This window comes from Macrobrachium nipponense, chromosome 16 (genome assembly GCF_015104395.2).
Source record: "Macrobrachium nipponense isolate FS-2020 chromosome 16, ASM1510439v2, whole genome shotgun sequence".
NCBI classification, from domain to species: domain Eukaryota; kingdom Metazoa; phylum Arthropoda; class Malacostraca; order Decapoda; family Palaemonidae; genus Macrobrachium; species Macrobrachium nipponense.
Genome location: NC_087209.1, coordinates 7,699,706 through 7,721,279, shown reverse-complemented (window position 1 = coordinate 7,721,279; position 21,574 = coordinate 7,699,706). Strand labels below are relative to the sequence as shown.

At 41.0% G+C, this 21,574-nt stretch overlaps 1 protein-coding gene across 7 annotated transcripts in view; it reads right to left on the bottom strand.

Moving 5' to 3' along the window:
• Window positions 1-21,574, bottom strand: part of LOC135195564 (hyccin-like) — a 56,314-nt gene that overhangs the window by 14,128 nt on the left and 20,612 nt on the right. For 6 of the 7 annotated variants that reach the window (XR_010310166.1, XR_010310168.1, XR_010310164.1 and 3 more), the window contains one exon: window positions 2,009-3,939. The exons of the other annotated variant lie outside the window; for it this stretch is intronic. The gene's annotated coding sequence lies outside the window, so the exon portion shown is untranslated. The remainder of the gene's footprint in view (window positions 1-2,008; window positions 3,940-21,574) is intronic. 7 annotated transcript variants of the gene reach the window in all.

The following is a 21,574-nucleotide window of genomic DNA, read 5'->3' as shown; positions in this document are numbered from 1 at the left end:
GATTGGAAGAGAACAATCCAACAGTTCCTGAGTCCAAGGTATGTACCAGCCTAAATAATGGATACAGTAGAAGTGTCAAAAACATTTTTTTTTCTTTTTTTTTTAGGAAAATTTTTACCTAATACTAATTGAAGGAATGTACTTACATAATTTTGCTCCACTTTGAAATCTTAGGAAACTGCTTGTTTATAGTAACTACAGACTAATTTTACTTCAACTGAGGTTTAACAAATAAAATTTTGAATATTCTTTGCTACTTTTGATAAGTCTTCATGTCTATGTAAATTTAAGTTTTCCCTTTCCTTATTTCATGGAGGAAAAGGGTTGACAAATAAATTCATATCCATACAACGGTCATCAACACTTTATTTACTTGTCCTGAATGGAATTATACTATACTAAATACAGGTGATTTTCATCCCAACTAAAAACACTACCAAATGAAACTTTTGAATCCAGCCTCTCACAGCTGCAAAACGGTTTTTATTTCCTAAACCCTTTCATGGCGAAGAGCTCAAGATAGGTACGGTTACCGAAATGAAGTTGAGTCCCTACAAATGAGTGCTATGATAAAAAAAAACTTTTCCTAGACATGAGAAACTCACCTATGAAAGGGACAGAATACGTGATTCACAAGGCACTATTACAATAACACCTACACAGTAATCTCTACAGTTCATGAGTGTAATAATACAAAACAAGCAACTTTCCAATTTCTAAATTACAGTTGAGACCTATCTGGACCTCTTGACAAAGTATATGTGAACTTTACTGACAAAAGATTCGGCTTCAGCCTGCATCTATAGACAAACAGCAAGACCAAAATACTGAATATTGCTAATCATCTGAAAACATCTGCAATGTTTTCAACTTAGCTTAATGATATGCAAGAGACTTGTATTAACCCTAGACTCAGGAAGTTACAGTATATATAAATATAAAAGTATATTGTGCAGCAATTTTCAACTAAAAAAAAAGTAACACTACAATTACTATTTGATTAAAATAAATACATTATGGGATGATATGGATAAAACTGATGTACCAATGAAGGAGATAAGGCAGGCCATGGCCAAATAAAAAAAGGAATGTAGAAGTATATCCAAGAGGAAGTAGATGTATATAAAGTATAAGTGGCTATATATACACTTACTCTTGTTCCAACTACGAACAACAAAGCCTGAAAAAGGTACTAATGTTGCTTTGACTATTCAATCTAAATCCAGGTAAATGATTCAGCTTCTATCTCAATAAGCACTCTCTTAATTAATATCCCTTGGGCTTTATTGTCCAAAAAAAAAAAAGAAATATATACTGCATGTAACTAATGTTACTGGTACGTGCTCAATGGGTCAAATTCAAACTGTCCGTACGAATAAATGGTATGCTGTATTGTACAATACAGTCTGACAGTGGTGATCAACATAATACAGTGCTTCAACATTCAACAAAGAAAGTGTTTCTTTATAAACATTCAAATGCTGTACTTCCCTGTGAAGCATAATGACAGCTTCTATCATACACATTATAGGTTATCTTGAACACTGATAAGTACTGTAATGTAAAACTAAGTCAACCAACAGTAGAGTCGTAATGTGTACTTCATGTTCAACTCAACATCCTACGGGATCAAAAAAATGACTAGTAAAATGTAGTCTAAACAAACAGTGAACCAACTCAACTGACCAGTGACTGAATATTCTGTCACCAACAGATGTCTGGCCTGTCAAAATATAGTACAATCTACCAAATCATCTTTGATACCCAGTAGGAGAATTGACATGGCTTACTACTAAAACTATGTAAGATGTCTGTGTTTATATCATAAACAACAAACTTAAAAACATGCACCCTTTCTTGGTACAATTAAACTAGCTGTAGGGCAGCAAATTATCATAAGATATAACTAAGTATAAAGAGAACATACCAAAAGCCATGCGAACTACTAGACAAAATTACATTAACTGCAAAATTACTAACCTATCAGCAAGTGAACGAAACCACTTACTATGGGTTTTAACGTTTAGTCACACCTTCAGCTTGGTCCCTCCAAAAGAACAAAACCTTTAATACTCTTCCACCATCATTTCCTTATATATTCCACTCGTTGGGAGAGTTACCTTTGCTCAACTTGACTCCAAGATGAAGATACTAGAGATAGGTTCCTCTTTACTTATCGTCTGCAACTTTTTGCTTAATTGTAATTCAATAAATGCAAGAGAGTAACTGTAGCAAGTGCACTGGCAAAGTTGAATTTATGCTGAGAATCTCCAGTCGATGATCTGTTATTCTTTCACTTTGACTTGATGTCCATCTCACTACAATTTTTACAGCACCAAGAGTATAATGGCACTGTAAATTAATGTTATACACACACGGGCTGTGATATAATGTACTTGTGTGTGTGCCCGTGACCTTCCTTAAATATCACAAACAGTTATAGAACATTTACTTACACTAGAAGGAATTCTAAAATGTCAACAGTCACTTCTAGATACTGTATGGTTGAGAAAAAGCATGAGGCTGTTAACATCCTTAAAGCTTACATCAGAAAAGGCAAAGTTTTCCTCTCCCAAACAGAGGAGTCAAAGAGCACACTTGAGTCAAGATTTGGTGCATGTAAGTCTTTTAAGAAAAAGTGGTAATAAATGCTTCACAGCCCCATCACCCCACTGGCATTATCGTAGGTTTATAATACTACTATTATGCAAATCTTAACACCCAAGTTTAATCATGAACTTTTTGGGTACACTTAGCAAAAACTATGGAGGAGGACATGATACTACATCCTTAAATTAGATGGTATTGCATGGCACCTTTAAATATCCCAGTAGCCTTCCTCTGTCATCTGCCCATCAACAATTATGCTCCTTGGCCTAACAGGACGTCCAGACAAGTCTGTAGAATAACGATGGAGAGTTTTGCTCGGGGTCGATGGTGCCGACTGATGCTGGAGAGCACTGAACCTCCTACCTGTTTCTGAAGTATGCCTCACATGACCTGGATATTTAACATCAATGCTATGAGAAGGAGATGACGGCCTTGATCTGTCCAAAGAGCAATCATCATCCATGGTCATATTTTGCTGGTTTCGAGGTTTATGCCCCTGATTAGGTGACAAGTTTTGCAGTGCAGCAAATGGATTATATGACTTTAAGAATACTATCAACTTCTTGTCTGATGTGGGTGAATGGTCTCTTGGTGATGTTTCTGTCGACATGTTGGAAACTTCAACTTTACCTGGGTTAACGTCTGGTGAGGGCTGCCCACTCGAGGCTGTCCTCTTGTGTTTGCGACTCAAATGCATATCAATGAAATGCCCTTTAGGAACAGATGACTGAGATGTAACCTCGACTTTAGCATTTGATGGTCTAAAAGAAAGATTAGGAGAATCAGTGGGCTTGCCATGGTATGCATCAAAGCCACCCTGCCCACTTGAAGGGGTTCTTTTGTGTTTTCGAGATAAGTGCAAGTCATGTAAAATACCCTTTGGTGACTGTGAACCCTCCCTGCTTTGCCTGGGTGACAGGTTAGGAGATTCATTAGGTTTTGTGGGCTGGAGATCACCCACAGCGAGCCCTCCAGACGGGGTGCGCTTATGCTTGCGACCAATGTGAAGATCCAAGAGATGGACTTTGGGTGACTGAGATCCAGTTTCTTGCTTCAAGGTGAAAGACCTAGAACTTGAGTCCTCATTTCTCCTGGACTCTAAATTCTTAAAGATCTTGGACTCTGGTATCATCTTTAGTGCATTTATCCCCATCTGAGGAGTAAGCCTGGAGACAGAGGGACCAGCTGGAGGTGTGGTAGAACCAGAAGACTGAGTGTGGCTTTGTGTCGACACCTGCATTTGCTGCAGTGCTGCGTCACGCCATATATCCTGATACCGCTCCAAGGTAAATGGATCCTCCTCATCACCAGTATACTCTAACAGATCATCTACCATGCCGCATGCAATGAACGTGCAACATAAATATTAATTATCAAAATGTTATTAAAATATGAAAGCTATGAGAAGTACTGTATCATCTAGGCTAATGTTACATATAAAGCCTTATTGTTACACATCATTTTATCAGACACTTGACTATTCTTGGTCTAACACACAGCATACTTCTCATAAGAAATAAAATGCCTTTGTTTCTAAGTCACTACGAACTGTAAAAAAAAACAATCTGAACACTAAAGTTCCTCTAATTGCACAATTCCTCATGCTGTGCACAAGACGACACAAAGCCGTGTATCTAATAATATGACTAATGTTTAGTATAAACCTTTGCATCCACTACTCTGAGGTCATAAACAGGGGGTTTGGAGGTGGTGGTGGAGATGACCAGGGACGATTATACAGACTGGAACAAGTGCCTTAATCTGCTCGTCACTTATAAATAAATAAGCGTCTCAGCATGTACAGTACGACCCTTAAGACAACAACAGTAATAATGGACAATAAAATGCATAAAGTGACCAGAGTAAAGATTTGTATATATCACAATAAACAAAGCAAAAAAAAAATTTTAAACATTCCATTATAAATACACTGATCTAACATTATTTCTTTATTCTGGCAATGGAACTGTAATTTAGACACAAAAAAAAAGGTACAAAAAAGAGAAAGATTTCAGCCTTGACAGAAAAGGGCGTTGACAAAATACCTATTGCCAAAGCCCTAGAATCTTCAACGAACAAGCTAATAGCTATGAAAAACATGTGCTTAAGTCTACTACAGCTTGTGTACAACTGAAATGCTCAGAAGCTTCTGCTGTTATTATTTATTTAAAAGGGGGAATGAGATCTCATGATCACATTTCTTATTTATATTTCCAAGCACAAACATAAGTTAGCTTTCTGAACTGACAAGAAACTCCACAGAGACGGGGTCATCTCTTTATTTCTCGTCTATCTGGACAGGAGTAATCTATAAAACGACCGCTGATTCAGTCATCAAAGAGCAACAAAATGACAAGATAAAGGATATAATGATAACCATGCAAGGGTATTTTTTGGAAGTCTCTGCCTACCTTCCACCAAAGGCAACTTTCACTGAAGGGCAATATGCTGACAATTCACAATGGACAGTCCCTAGTAAAGGCACTTAAGTTCAGAAGGGTGGAATGGATGGAACAAAGACTATACTTCTGTTAATGTGGGAGGGACAATGCACCACTTTGAGGATCATGTCTAGATGCTTGAGCACATTTGTACGAGAGGATTCAACCTGGTCACTCCACCACTCCAATTTCCCTCTAGAAATATGAAGAGATCATGTCAAACGGCCTGATTCAACATCGACTCGGAATGCAAAGAATCTGGCATTTACTATCTTTCAAAATGTGGATCGTTACTCTACGACAAAAGATTTGTAAAGGCTATTTGAGAATGTGGGACTTCAAAAGGATATTGGAAAACGACCACAAAAATGCTAGATGATCCCTCACAAAAGAATGACTTATAAGATCAAATCAGTCTAACAGTTAAAACAATTAAAATGCAAGCACTTCTCAATTGTGGGATAACTGATTTATCTAAAAACATAATCAATTTAAGTAAGATAAAAGTGGAATTTATATTTCCAAACTCTTGACTTCAAACTTTACCAAGTTTGTGCTTGAGATATTCTGTGCTGAAAGTTTTTAAATTATTCTTAACAGTTTGTGGCACATTTGAAAGAGAATTAAATGAATGCTGCTAACTTCATTACTATATAGACAGTAAAGAAAAAAACGAGGAGTGTCTAGCAGGAGAGTTTTTATAGTCAAATGTCAAGAAACCCACAATCATTAATACTGGTGATACAAATACAATTATGTATAGTAATCATCTCCTCACATTCTCTTGCAAAAGGTCACTTCTTTTTCAAAAGAAGGATTTATAGTAATACTGTACTTCCCTTTACAGAATATCAAAATCAGAAGCAAATAATAAATCCTCAACTACTATAGCTTTCTTCTGCATATTTACACATGTAACTATACAAAGTCTGCAAAGTCGAAATCATAAAGAATATACAATCCTACACGAAACATATCAAAGTATGTCAAAGTATACTGTAACATGAATTTTTTTTAACTTTACAACACGACAAAGCATCACCTCCCTACAAATAGTTTGCTTATAAAAAAAAAAGCTTAACAAGACCAGAATTAACTGTGACTAATAGGGCTGTCCAAGAATCAGGTAGAAATGTGAAAGTTTATCCACAAAAATTTATATGTTGCTCAATAAGTTCAACTTTTTTCTCATTGTTTATAAAAGTGAAATTTCTTTTCAGGAGAAACTGTCCAAAACAAATTTACAAAAGAGAAACTTTATCTTTATTGTAAAGAAGGCAAACTACAGAAAAATAACTTCTTATAATAATACTAAAATCTTTCTTCTGATTAATTTGACTATATTCTCAACCTGACCCATAACACATGGACCTAGACATAGGAGAGTGTGCGAGGCATATGAGAGTGAACAGAACTTTGTTCACAACCAAGCTGATGTAAAAGCATTAATGATGATAATGAATTCTGTGGCAAACTATACTAAACTACATTTGTTTTGCATACTGCTATATTGAGGATGCTGAATCTATATTAAAGAAAACACCAGAGTAACCTTGGGTTTATAACCAAAATGAAAATAGAAAATAGTAATAAGGAAAACATTTCTCTCAAAGGTCCTTGAGAAATATGCACTTGTTCTAGCATGATAAAACGAAGTGTGATCAAGATGAGGAATCAATGAACATTTGATGGTTTGGTCACTCCATTTCAACACTCCTGAAACGTAAAGCATTTCAACCCTTCTTCTAACTCTTTCAAAACTAGAGCAAAGTATATCTCAAGCACAGTTAATCGGGTAGACGACATTACAAAACAGTCAAATCAAACCTGGCAAAAATTTGTCAATTAAAAAAGAAGAAAATTTTATATAATCTACTTAACACATGAAACAAAATACAAAACCAGAAATTCAAGTGTATGGAAGAAAAGATAAAAATGAAATGAATGTTGGGATATATTTTTAACATAAAGAATAAAAACCAAAATACTACACTATATTCATACTAGTATACAAAAGACAGAAACAGGTAAGAAATACACCTTGATTCAGATGCTGTGTAAATCCAGCATTTTGTTCCCCTTTCCTTTCAAGTATAGACTTTTTTTTTTCACTTATTGGGGCTCCTAAAGATTAAAATTAAAACCTCCAACTTTCGGACAGTAAAAACATGAATTTCTTCAGACCTCCTACACTACTCGAGACAACAAGGCTGTTCATGGAATGGAATCTATTTGAATAACACTACAGTACTCTTGTCATTGTTATCTAAAAATGAAGAACCCACATAAAAACCTCTTTCACAGACTTTGTTCATTGAATTAGTGAAATGATCCTTGGCACCTATCTGAAGTAGTTATTTCCCAAATACCTGACAGAGGAAATGACCAATCCCCTCATGGTGAAAGTTTCATGCAAAAATTATACTACCTACTTACTCACTGCAATGAATATTCAAGAGGAGTCAAAATTATTGCAAAAGGAAATGATGACATTTGCATACATAAAATCTTGTGATCTTAAATTTTTTTTTTCACTTATCAAATACAAAAGAAACTGTCCTACTTTCATATTTCCTAGAGAAATATAATTACAAATTCTTCAACGGCTCTCTACTCAAAGTTTGATGAAAGAAACCATTACTTTTCAGTTTAAAAGTACAGTGGTACCTCGACATACAAAAGGATCAACTTACGAAAAACTTGAGATACGAAAGCAAATATGAAGATTTTTTTGGCTCTACATACGAAAATAGTTAAAGTTACGAAAGGTTGTTACTGTAAAGTCCCAAGATTCGCCCGGACCACCGAGAACAATTTTAAAACTCGCGCCCCGCCAACTGAGTAAACTCGCCACCATCCTCCCGCTCTCCCATTGGTTCCTGATGCTAGTCACCCCATAAGATCCTGCTCTCCTATTGGTCAGCATCTACCCCATGTGCTCTATGTATTCTATTGGTAAAAGGATGCTGTAAATTGAAAAACTTATTCATGCAATACATTTAATAAAAAAAAAAAAACACTAGGTAAAGACAGAATAAAGAATAGAAATGAATGGTTATTATACTGTTTGGTAGTTTCAGTAGTTGAAGAGAGATAATGAAAATTTGATTACTGTACGTACTGTGTGCTAGGTGAAAGTGGTTGCTTGGCGATCGTTCGGTACTCGTAAGTGCTGAACGTAAACAGAAGTTTGGAAGCTTTTTTTTTTTTGTTTGATTGTTTATTATAGTTAATGGTTACTTAATAATTATTTGAAATGAGTACATGCAATACATTTAATTAAAAAAAATTGTGAATTAGATATCATAAAATATAAAATAAATCAGACTGCTATCATCGAAGCCAACAAATACATATTTTCTAGAATTCTTCTTCGGTTTTAATATTACGTATATGTTTCATTATAGCTGTCAGTAACTCGGTATCTCCATTAGGTAAAGATAGATTGAAGAATAGAAATGAATGGTTATTATACAGTTTGGTAGTTTCATTAGTTGAAGAGAGATAATGAAAATTTATGGCTTACTGTGTGCTAGGAAAAGTGATTGCTTGGCGATCGTTCGGTACTCGTAAGTGCTGAATGTAAACAAACGGTTGGAAGGTTTTTTTTTTTTTTTTTTTTGTATTATAGTTAATGATTAATTAATAATTATTTGAAATGAGTATATACTAATTATTTATACATTTTATTGGCATATTCTAAGCTTTTAGCTTCTTAGGTTTAGAGTCAGAATCATAGACTAGGCTACAGTAGCAACCGCTAACATAGCCTAGGCTTATTGCTAAGGGACATATGCTAAAGTCCTAATATATGCAGTAAAAATGGGGTTGAACATTACATGCAGTTGAATATTACTCAAGTATGTACAGTATTTTGCCTTTTTGGAGTCATATTTCTTCTGTCGGATCGGCGTCGTAACCCTAGAACATGTGTTGTAAGCCTGGAAATATAATTTACTGGGGTGTTTTTGTAGGGCTTGGAACGGATTAGGCATTTTACATGTAAAATGCGGTTCAAGATACGAAAAGCTCAAGATACAAAGGCCGCCTCGGAACGGATTAATTTCGTATGTTGAGGTACCACTTTATACTGTTAATTTTAAGTCTATGTGCCTGAAAGCTAAAATCTAACTCAATTAACTTATTAGATAGCCTGCCATCTGTGACTTTCAAAAGCAAATCCAACATTTCAATAAAGTGCTCTACTATTCAACAATTTAGTTTCAACTTTAAAATTTCTAAAACCAAACACTGAACTATAGTTTACATGACCCAAACTTTTTGTAATAACATTAATGGGCTGTGACACTGCTGAAGCCCAGACTTCTTTGTGTGTGCAAATGTATTACATGATTACACACGACAAACAAACACTCGCTCTCACGCCCATAAATTATGCTGACCAAAATTTTATGCAGGTGCACCATGAACCTATCCAATTCTAACAAACCCTAAACTGCAACTTTATCAAAAACAGAGAATGTACGATTTGCACAGACGTGGACAGAATTAACAAGCCCTGTATGTAATTCAAATTCTCTAGAGAAGAAGAAAAAGAAATGACAGCATATGAAGAAAAGATCACATTAATGCCTACACTTGCAATGTTAGTCACAAGAAAGTATAAATCTCAACAACTCACTCAACCATGCTTATTTTTGCAAGTCACGAAAGTTACTGTCTTATTTTTTTTAACGGAAGGCCCTGAGTCACATTCACTTGCCTTCATAATGTCTGTTTAATCACAGTACATTTCCATATGGACTGGAATGACAATGTTTAGATCAAACAGTGAGTCAAGACAGTGCATACATTCACTAAAACGATCAATTGCATATGTTCACTAAACAGATTAGTACCAGTCACACAAATAGGATAAATGTAAATAAACAATGTACCTAGTTTATAAATCAGCCTTATTTACACAAATACTGCTTAAGTAGAATAATTAACATACAAAAAATGCATTAAAATATATGGAGACTTATGATACATAAAACAAAGTAAAAAAAAAAAAAGACACAGGACAAGTTGTGTGTTTGAAAACAATTTAACTTTGTACACAAGTGGCATAAAGAGAATTACTAATCCATAAAGAGTTTTAAAATGAAGTCATTCTTTTATATTGAACAGCAATAAAATACTGAGTGGGTATTATTGAAAAAATATGATATTGTTATGATACAATAAAGTTTGTTCATACTTACCTGGCAGATATATATATAGCTGTATTCTCCGAAGTCCGACAGAATTTCAAAACTCCCGGCACACGCAGTGGTCGGCCAGGTGGTAGTACCCATTCCCGCCGCTGGGAGGCGGGCGTAAGGAACCATTCCCATTTTCTGTCAGATTTTTCTAGTGCCACTGTCTCCTGAGGGGAGGTGGGTGGGCACTTTGATTATATATATCTGCCAGGTAAGTATGAACAAACTTTATTGTATCATAACAATATCATTTTGTTCATGAATCTTACCTGCCAGATATATATATAGCTGAATCCCACCTTTGGAGGAAGGGGGAGACAGATTCGATTTTGGGAAACAATTGCATATATATGATTGATATTTTGGTTCCTTAACTGTTAGCATAGCTGACTTCGTGAGTACCGTCACCCAAGTCTGCTTCTGCTTTACTAGAGACTCCAGCTAGGTAGTGACCTGTGAAGCTGTTGAGTTCTAGAAGATCTGTCAACGGGGGCGTGACCACAATGCAACTAGATCCTATATTATAGACCTCCAATTTCGGTACTGCATTCCTAGAGGTGCCAGCAAGGACGTGACCTGTGTAGCTGGTGCGCTCTAATGAACTGTCACGGGGAGCGTGACCACAATGTGACAGATCATATAGGTGTTGTTTAGACACCGAATGCTGTTAATGCTTCACTGGAGGTGCCAGCAAGGACATGACCTATGTAGCTGGTGCGCTCCAGATGATTTGTCAATGGGGGCGTGACCACACTGTGACAAAAACATTTTACCCTACTATGAGGGCGAAGCAAAAACATTACCACCTGACCTAGCCTATCTGGTTAAACTTCGTAAAACCAAGGCTAATGGAGGGAAGTCCGCCTAAGGCGGCCTACCCAAGACCACAAAAAAACTAAACACCTACATAAACATAATAAAAATAAAAAATAAAAAAAGAAATAAAATTAAAAAGTCCAAACTAACATATTATTTTCTAAAAGATAGGAAAGAGATACTATTCTGTCCCCATAAATATTGTCTGCTGCGACATATGGGCCCAAAGAGTAGCAGTTCTCGTATGTAATCCTCACCTCCCGAAGGTAGTGAGAGGCAAACACTGAATTACTACGCCAAAATGTGGCATTCAAGATGTCATTGAGTGCCATGTTCTTTTGGAAGGCTACCGACGTAGAAATAGCCCTCAGTCCATGCGCATTCACCTTCACCCTTTCATATCACTGTCTTGACAGGATGAATGCACTTCCTTGATGGTGCCCCTCAAGAAAAAAGCCAAAGCATTCTTTGACACTGGTAAAAACCTTGGCTTCCTGACCAAACACCACAAGTTATAAGAAGGACCTCTTATAAACCTTGGTTCTATCTTTTCAGACAGAGGGTTGACTTCCTAGCTATTGCTTAGGAGTCTGCTTCGTCTCAAGAGCCTCAGCGAGGATGTGACCTATGGTAAGAGTTCTTGTGGGTTTGCCGATGGGGGTTATCCACTTACTCGGCAATAAAGCCTAAACTGGCAATTTGTCAATGGGTGCTAATCCTACTCATATGACCATATACCTATGCCTATTAGCATAATTAAGGAGCACAACACCGATCCCGATCACCTGATCCTAACACGAGGGTTAGCGCTTAATTTTAAAAAGAGTTAAACTAAAAATTAACTCACTAGTTAAGGATCAGTGTCGGCTCCCTATCCCAGCAACGTATCCGCAGACACGAAACAACCAAGAGAAAAGGATCTCTTGTAGGTTGAATTGACATCCTTCGTGTAACGGGAGGTCAACACAGAATTGCATCTCCCGTAAGTGACAGCTCATATGTCCTTTATGACATATTGTTATGGAACCAAGAAGAATTCATAATAAAAGCTCGCACTTCCATGCATAGGTTCGAATGGTACTGGACATGAGGAACTTCAGAACTACATCCAAGTTCCAAGAAGGCAACTTGGGTGTTTGAACCTTCATCATTTCGAAAGATCTCAAGAGATCGTGAAGGTCTCTGTTGTCCGCCAAGTCCAGGCCTCTGTGCCTAAAGACAACTAAAAGCACACTCTTATAACCCTTGATTGTAGAGACTGCAAGTTTAGATCCCTTCTCAGAAAAGGAAGTCAGCAATCTGGCTCACAGGTCGTGGTGGACGGAGGAAAATGCAGTTTCTTCTTGCACCAACTCCTGAAGACTATCCACTTCGATTGTACACTGCGTTGGAAAACGCTCTTCTTGCACTGGCGATAGCTTTCGCCATTGACGTATAAAAGCCTCTCGCTCTGGCCAACTTTTTGGATAGTCTGAATGCAGTCAGACTCAGAGCGAAGAGGCTTCTGTGGTACCTCTCGAAGTGGGGCTGTCTGAGTAGATCTGTCCTTACTGGAAGCGTCCTCGGGAAGTCTACTGCAAAAGCCATGACCTCTGTGAACCACTCTCTCGCAGGCCAGAACGCGAACAAAGTCATTCTCGTCCCTTCCGACACCGCAAACTTTCTCATGACTTCCCTAAGATCTTGAACGGGGAAAGGCGTACAGGTCCATCCCCGTCCAGTCCCAGAGAAGTGTGTCTATCGTCACTGCAGCTGGGTCGAGTACTGGGGAGGACAGTACAGTGGAAGGCTCTTCGTTCTGGACGTCGCAAAGATATCCACGAGCGGACGTCCCCATAACCCCCACAGCTCTTGGCATACCTCCTGATGCAGAGTCTACTCGGTTGGCAGAAGTTGACCTCGTCTGCTGAGGAGATCTGCCCAGACAATCTCTACTCATGCTACAAACTTCGTAAGGATCATGACGTCCAGTGCCCTTGCCCCACAGCAAGATCTCCTTTGCCAGAGCAAAAAAAGGGACTGAGACTGTGTTCCTCCCTACTTCTTCAAGTACGCCAGAGCTGTGGTGTTGTCTGAGTTGACTTGGACTATTCGACGAGAGACTTTTTCTTGGAAAAACTGGAGAGCTAAAAAGATGGCTGCCATTTCCTTTAGGTTTTATGTGCCAGGATACCTGTTCCCCTCTCCAGGTGCCTGCCACTTCTTTCCCCCTAATGATGCTCCCCATCCCGTGGTGGACGCGTCGGAGAACAACACTAGGTCGGGGCTCTGAAGCTTGAGAGACACGCCCTCCGACAGCTACACTGGATCTAGCCAACATTTCAAGTGATGTTTTTACCTCTCCTGAAATTTCCAAGATCATGTGTAGATTCTTGTTTTCTTTCCAATTGTACTTGAGAAAAAAAAATTGTAACGGTCTGAGGTGCAGTCTCCCCAAGGAAACAAACTTCTCCAGCGAGGAAATGGTCCCCAGTTAGACTCATCCATTCCCTCACCGAGCACGAATCTTTCTTAGGAAGGCTAACACTTTGTCTAAGCCTTGCTGCTGACGTCCTGGGACGGAAAAGCTCGAAAAAGCCACTGAATCCATCTGAATCCCAGATACACGATGGATTGGGTTGGGATCAGATGTGACTTTTCGAAATTCACCAGTAGTTCCAGGGACTTCACCAACGATTAAGTTGTTTGAAAATCCTTAGACACCGCGTTTGAGTGGAGGCATGAATGAGCCGGTTAGTCCTTCGAAGATAACAATTGCGAAGGAGAAGACTGAGGGGCCGCAGGCTGACTATTCTTCAAAAGAGGCTCGAAGCCATCGAACCAAGACCTCTTCTTCTTCTCAACTGACACACGTTCGGGAAGATGGTAACCGTGCTCTCTAGACAACCTCTGGAGAGCTGCATGAAATTACTAGAGAGCAATGGCCAACTGGCGAAAGAGACGGAACAGGAGGGAAGGATAACGGGACCATGCACCTGGACTCTTGATTGGCAGCTTGATCATTCCTTCCTCTCGCGATGTGGCTTTGCTTTCTCACTGCAATCAACAAAAATGAAATTTTCATTATTAAAATGAAGTTTTATTGTATACTTACCGAACAATTATAGAGCCGTGATTTCCACGAGCTTGGGGCAGGATACTAAATTCAAATTTAGCGCGTCGGCGTCGCCCAACACTGGTGGTGATGACGTCATCTCCTGCCACTCGCGGGGGAACCAGGTACAACTGCCCAGGTGAATCCAATTCTTTCTCGCCCGTCCGTCCACCTAAGGGGAGGAGGTGGTTATATATCATATTGTTCGGTAAGTATACAATAAAACTTCATTTTAATAATGAAAAAAAAAAAATTTCATTTTTATTGTAGTGTCTTACCGAACAATTATAGAGCTGATTACACATTTATGGGAAGGTGGGATTCAGTGGACCACTAGTATTTTTAAATGGTTACATTTATTGCAATACCAGTAAACACTCAAGGTGTCTGTGTACCTTACCTTGTAAGAGAGCTACAGCAGACTGTTACTGCCTCTGGTCGGTGCTCTTCTTACTATTGTAGAGGAATTGGAATTTGACCAAAGTTAGCCTCTACAGGAGTGGAATCCTTCCGTAGTTCAAGCGAGTCAAGGCTGACTGACGAGGATAGTAACAACAAAGATTGCCCTTGCCCTGGCTAAGACCAGAAATTCAATCATACAAAACATTTGTCACAAACACCAGATTTAAAAACATATATACCCAACCATTGTAAAATCTGACCTAACAGACTGGTGAGTATCCCAGGTACTCAGTACCCCCAGCTTCCCTTGAACTCGACAACCTATTCAAGGTGAAAAGTTAGCATAGAGGTGACGACCCCTGTGCCGTTTCTCCCAACACCATGCCAGAAACCGCCACCGGACCTAACGTTTTACAATTCTCGAAAACCGTTTCTATCTCTTTGAGATAATGACTCGCAAAAAAACCGAATTCGATCTCCAGAACGTGCTCTGAAGAATCGAAGCTAAAGATAAATTCTTTCTGATGCTAAAGAAGTTGCCACTGCTCTAAACCTCGTGAGCTTTAACTCTCAGAACGGAAAGATTGTCGTTCTCGGACTGCGAGTGAGCTTCCCTGATAAGCTCTCTAATAAAGAACGATATAGCATTCTTAGAAAGAGGACGAGAGGGATTTTGAACCGAGGTCCAGAGCTTTAGAAGATTGTCCTCTGATACCCTTAGTGGCAAACAGATACTGCTTAATAGCCCTGACTGGACAATAAGAGCCTTTCTTCCTCCTCATGTCCAACCAAATCAGATAAGTTCCTTACCACAAAACTCCTCGGCCAAGGATTAGAAGGATTCTTCATTTTTGGCTAGAAAGGTCAAAGATACCGAAAATACAGCATTGCCTTGAGAGAAACCGACTCTTTTGTCTATAGCGTGCAATTCGCTGGACATGCTTAGCAGAAGCTAGTGCAATAAGAAAGAGTGCCTTCTTAGTCAAGTTCCTGAGTGGAAGCCGACTTCAAAGGCTCAAACGGTGGCCCCATGAGGAACTTAAGCACCACATCTAAGTTCCAAGCCACTGTATCTTGCGGGAGCTTAGTGGTTTCGAAAGACTAATGAGGTCCGACAGATATGAATTGGAGGAAATATCCAAAACCGCGATGTCGAAAAACCGAAGAGAGCATGGCTCTATATCCTCTGATCGTCGAAGGAGCCAGTTTCTTAGAGTTCCTAAGAAATAGAAGAAAATCTGCTATTTCTGTTAAAGAGGTCGCAGAAGTAGAGACTTTAGCACTTCTACACCACTCTCTGAAGATTCTCCACTTCCCTTGATAGAGTTTGTTAGAAGACTCTCTCCTACAACGAGCGATCTAGCTTCTGCAGCTGCTTCTTGAAAATCCTTTCGCTCTGACAAGATTCCGGACAGTCTGAACCCTGTCAGAGCTAGAGCGGACAAGTTTTGGTGGAACCTCTTGAAGTGAGGTTGTTTGAGAAGCCACTTCTCTGGAGGAAGAAGTCTGGGGAAGTCTACTAACACTGGAGAAGGTCCGGGAACCACTCCTTTCCTGGGCCAAAAGGGAGCGATTAACGTTAGCGTTACATTGCTGTGGCGACATGAAACTTGTTCAGCACCCTCTCTTATTAGACCGAACGGAGGGAAATGCATAAGCTTCCAGACCCGACCAATCCAACAGCATTGCGTCCACCGACCAAGCTAGAGGATCTGGGACTGGAGAACAAAAGAGAGGAAGACGGTTGTTCCTCGATGTCGCGAACAGTCTATTGACGGTCGTCCCCAAAGGCGCCAAAGTTTCTGACAAATCTTGTTGTCCAAAGTCCACTCCAGAGGTAACACTTGCTGTTGACGACTTAACTCGTCCGCCAGGACGTTCATCTTTCCCGGAACAAATCTCGGGACTAGCTGAACCTTCGCTTCGTTTGACCACAGGAGGAGATCCTGGCTACTTCGTACAGAGAGAAAGACTGAGTCCCCCCCCTGTTTCCGCACCGTAGAGAGAGCCGTGGAGTTGTCGGAATGCACTGCCACCTACTCTCGGGCCTTCTACTAAGCTCCGAAACGTCTGAGCCCTAAGAAAATTGCTAAACAGTTCCTTTACATTTATGTGGAACTTCTTCTCCTTCTCCGACCAAGCTCCTGAAGTCCGTTGATTTCCCAGTAGGGCTCCCCAACCTGTGTCCGATGCGTCGGAAAAGAACTGTACGTTCGGGAGGATGGGTCGTAAATCTAACCCTTCTTCCAACCTTGCTCGAGAGAGCCACCACCTTAGGTCCTCTTTTATTTGATCTGTGACAGGAAAGGTAATCGAGTCTGGGTTGTGTCTTCCTGCACAAGAGGCTCTCAGGAAAAACTGCAGAGGTCTCATGTGCAGTCTTCCCCAACGTCACAAATTTCTCCACTGACGTCAATTTGCCCAGGAGCCTCATCCCCTGATTGGCAGAACTTACCTTTTTTTCCAAGAACTCTGAACGTCTCCAGACAGCCTTGAACCCTCTTTCGGGGACAGAAAAGCCCGAAAAAACTTGAGCTTCAGAATCATCCCCAAATAAAGGATGCTCTGAGATGGAACCAACTGGGACTTCTGTTTGTTGACCAGAATTCCTAACTTTCTGGCAAGATCCAGAGTTGTTCCAAGGTCCCTTCATGCACCGACTCTCTGATTCCGACCGGAGAAGCCAATCGTCACCAGATAGGAGGGGACGATATTTACTCCTTTAATATGTGGGTAGGCCAGACTTTCCTATCGGGGATGAGAACCCTGGAGAACAAACTTGATGGAGCGGTCGATAGTCCGAAAGCAAAGCGCCCGAAACGAACACTGGAAACACCTTGCCTTCGAACATGAACCTCAGGTACTTCCGAGATTCGCGATGTATCGGAATGTGAAAATAAGCGTCTTGCATGTCCAGAGAGACCATCAACTCCCCTGTCTGATGGACTCCAGAACCGACCGAGTGGTCTCCATATGAAATTTTGTTTTCTGGACATGCAAGTTCAGGCGCTCACATCCAAAACCGGCCTCCAGCCCCCTGATGACTTGGGAACTACAAAAAGGCGATTGTAAAAGCCTGGGAGGGAAAAATCCCCCTTCTATCTTCTATCGCTTCTTTGAGAACAAGCGCTTCCACTTCTCGCGGCTAGCGCCAGAAATTTGTCTGAGCCCGGAGAGTATGCCTGGAATGGAATTGGCACAGGTGAGAGCGAGGGAGGTGAAACGAGAGGAATACGATAGCCGAACTTGAGTACTTGCACTACCCAGGCTTCTGCTCCTCTGTTTTTTCCCATTCCTCCCAAAACAGAGCCAGCCTGGCTCACTGGTGCATGAAGAACCGAGCTTTCATTTGGAAGGTTTGTTAACCTTGGCCGAGGCCTTAGACTGAGGTCGCAAATTCGATTTCGCCGAAAGAAGCGCTTGGGTTTTCCCCTCCCTCGAAAAGGCGCTTGGGCCAGAGGAGAAACCGAAGGAACAGTCTCCACAGGAGCTTTAGGTCTCTTAGTAGACTGTGCCAGTAAATCCGAAGTAGATTTCTTATCTAGCGCAGACGAAATTGACAACACTACATCGTCTGGAAAAAGGTTATCTTTCACAAAAGGAGCGAACAACAAAGAGAGCAGACTTCTGTTGGGACGTAACCCTTTTAGAAGCAAAGGAGCACCAAAGTTGCCTTTTCTTAAGGGTACCAAAGGCGATGAGCGAAGCTAACTCATCACATCCATCCCTAATGGATTTGTCCGCACAGGACAGAACACCAATCCAATCCTCCGCTAACTCCTGGGAAAGAGAAGGACAGTCTTCGATCTTGGCCGCTAAGCGCCAATAGTCCAATCAAGGAAGCTAAAGACTTCCAAAAGTTTAAATTGATTCTTTACAACGTGGTCCAACTCAGGCGCTGTAAAGAAAACTTTCGCTGCGGCGAAAGCAGACTTCTAGAGGAGTCGATTAAACTGGAGAAGTCTCCCTGGGAGGAGGCAGAAACTCCCAGAGAAGGAGCTTCCCCAGTTACATAAAACCTATACCTCTTACGAAGCAACTTAGAGGGAGGGTAAGCAAAAAGAGCCTTCCCTAAGTCCTCTTTTATAGACATCCATTTCTCCGTCTCTTTCAACGAATGTCTAACCGCTTTAGATAGAACAAGTTTTGGAAGGGAGGAGGGTGGGGTCTGAAGTTTTCCTCCTCATCAAAAAAGTCGAAGTTGGGGAGCGAGAGCCGCTTTCTCAAAATATCTGGATAAGATACCAGAAGAAATCTAAGGAGACGTGAATAACACGAGAGGTGATGTAATCCTCCTCCTCTACTTCTTCTTCATTCTCCGATATACGCCGAAGAAGTAGACGGAACTACAACCGGATCTGAAGGTTTCGAACCACCCTTGGACTCATTCATCCAGTTGGTTAACATCTCTAACGCTTGCGCAAAGGCGCCAGAGACGAATCAAAAACAGTTAACGTAGGCTTGGAAGAGCCTAAATGTTCAGCAGGAGGCGGAAAAACTACTTGCGCCTCGCTCGGAGCCGCCGAAATTCGAGGCGAAACAGGCGCATCAGGCGTAACAGACGAAAAAGCGCCTAAAGAAACACCCATTAGAACTGCTAGCTACAGCGCTAAAACCACAATCTCTACTAGTAGATGGAGCCGAAAAAGGCACAGATTGAGGCGACGAACGAGCCGCTAACGGTCGAGGCGCAACCCTACTTCAGGCTCCTTTATACCGCTTGACTGGAGGGAGGCGAAGAATCGGCGGCCTGAACGCCTCTTTAAGGGACGCGAAACGGGGCGATCCGAATCTCGCCAAGAGCGCCGTGCGACCGGAAGGAGACGAATCGCTTGAATCAATTGAAAGGCGTCCTGACCGCAACACCTTTCCAACGCTTAACCGAGCCCTGTTGAGGCGCAACAGGCTCAACAAGAGGCGCCTGTCTGTGGGCAAATCCCGATCGACTCCCTTGGACTTCCGGTATGTCTTCTCCCCGGTGCGGGGGAGCTGGACAGTGACCTTTGTCTAGGAGACGTGGGTCATGGACAGACAGACGCACCTCAACTACACTCTTACCTGAGGCCGCTTTCTCCAAAAACGTCTTAACTGAATTACCAAGTTGCAAAACCGTATTCGCTAGTACCGAAAATTTCTGATCTAACCTCGATTCCAGACTGGCAATGGTGTCGGAAGAAACTACACGGGAAGCCGGAGAAGTGGGATTAGTAGGAGGAATAGGAGGTGTAGTTAAAGGAGAACATAACAATTTGAGGAGAAACAGAAGGAACAGATGCATCGCAAGACGAAGCAGAGCTAAGTCTACTTTCCCTAAGCGCTGCTTTTCTAATTCTGTCTTTAGCTAATTTCTCCGAGTATGAACTAAAAAACTCCATTGAGAATCAGTCCAATCACTACACTCGTTACATGTTTTTTTTTCGATCTGCTGAACAAACCTGTCCCCTACACTTAACACATTTAGTGTGAGAATCATACTCTAGCTTGGATAATCTAGTTTTACATCCTGAGATGCAAAACCTAACTCCCGACGGACTAGAATCCGACATGGCAAACGCCTAAATAAAAGCAAAAATAACAACAACGCCCCCCAAAAAAGAGTACTTCACCAATTCCGAAGATCAAATCCACAAGAAAAAAGCGAAGCAAAGTTATCCAACCGCACCGACCACCGATGTTCACGGACGCCGGCAGGAAAAGAATTGGATTCACCTGGGCAGTTGTACCTGGTTCTCCCGCGAGTGGAGGGAGATGACGTCATCACCACCAGTGTTGGCGACGCCGACGCGCTAAATTTGAATTTAGTATCCTGCCGCTCGTGGAAATCACGGCTGTATAATTGTTCGGTAAGACACTACAATAAAACAAGTTGTTGTTGCAAAGACACAATCATCCTTTTCGATGGAGAACATTCCTTCTCAGGCAAAAGGCTGATCCTTTGAGAAGACGATGGGCGAGGGGAAGTCTCCTCCTTCTCACATGGACCGCCAAGGATATATCTTAGGAGCGACCGAAGCGCTCAAAAGCATACTCATCGGAAAGACGTCCTCTCCGGTGAAGATCGCAACACGTAGAAAAGAGAGGAGACTGAAGCGTCCCCTCCCTGAGACATACATCATACATCTTAGCTCTCTTTACTGCGGAAAGTCTTCCATTGCCCAGGAGACGACTGCAAAGCAGAAGGAGCTAAACGGCACGAGAAGCGTCCCCCTCCGAGGAACCAAAGACGACGGCCGCCTGTGAGACCGATAGCGTCTTCGTTCTCCTCAGAGGGAGCGAGACCCTCCGAGAGTTCCAACTCCTGCGCGGGGAGGACGTCTCTGAAGACTAAAGTAATCTTTCAAGATTCAAATTCTATGAGATATGAGCCATGACATCACCTATAGACGAATCTTGACTATGAGAGATGTTCAAGAATCATTTCTAGATCTCTATTGCTATTCCAGTTTTTCTGCAGGAAAAACTGGAGAGGTGTGAATTTCAGTCTATTCAGGGAAAACAAACTTCTCCAGCGAGGAAATGGTCCCCTGCAATTCATTCATTCCCTCACCGAGCATGTTTCCTTCCCTAATAAGGCTGCGTTTCACTTAAACAGGAGTAATTTGAAGACACTGTAGAAGATTGTTCATTTGTTTCTTCCTAAAAGTCTCCTTCCTGAGATCCATTACTATTCTCTGATTCTCGGCGAATGTCTGAAGAAGCATTACGTTGTGCGTCCATCCAAGCGTCCTGCGAGCGTCGCGCTCGGCGCTGTCGTATTTGGCAGCGAAGGAGTCCCCTTCATAATTGAGCAAGGGACGTCTCGGCGAGCTAATTGACTGCATCTCTTGCACATCATTCTTGTTTCGAGGGAAATCATGTGTGCTATGCCGCTGTAGACTCGGACAGAATTTTGTTACCATGCGGTAAACAGAACCGCAAAGGTCTAATACATATATATATATACATACACACACATACATTTACACATATATATCTATACATATACATACATATATATATACATATAC